This window comes from Odontomachus brunneus, unplaced genomic scaffold, assembly GCF_010583005.1.
Source record: "Odontomachus brunneus isolate Ranch 3 - 2012 unplaced genomic scaffold, Obru_v1 Obru_scaffold_074, whole genome shotgun sequence".
NCBI lineage: Eukaryota > Metazoa > Arthropoda > Insecta > Hymenoptera > Formicidae > Odontomachus > Odontomachus brunneus.
Window position 1 is genome coordinate 1,690,912 of NW_022639524.1, and position 504 is coordinate 1,691,415.

Consider the following 504-nt stretch of genomic DNA (forward strand, 5'->3'; position numbering starts at 1 on the left):
GGGGGGGTTGGGGGGGGGGGGGGGGGGGTGCGAGGAGGAGGGAAAGGTGTCTCAAGAGGGACGATAGAAGTACGCGCGCTCCGGAGCGTCCGGCGGTACCGGGTGCGCTGCCGGCGATGCCGACGACAGCGGCAGTATCGGTCCGCCTTGAACCGGGGGGCCTCTTGTATGCGGAAACCCTCCGAAAGGCGAGGACCGATATAGCCCTGGGCGCGGGTGGGGTCCGGCCCGCTTTCGTTAGGAGGGCCGCGAATGGCGGCCTCCTGTTTGGGCTGGCCGGGCCCGGGAAAGAGGGGGAGGCGGACGCCCTGGCCGCCAAGCTCAGGGCGTCGCTCCCGGGGACCGTGATCACACGGCCCGTAAGGATGGGGGAGGTCCGACTCGTCGGTTTTGACGAGTCGGTCCTCCCAGAGGAAATAGTGGAGGTCCTCGCCACGCGAGGAGGATGCGGGCCGGGCGAAGTGCGCCTCGGCCCCATCCGATGGGGCTGGCGGGGCGGGGGGG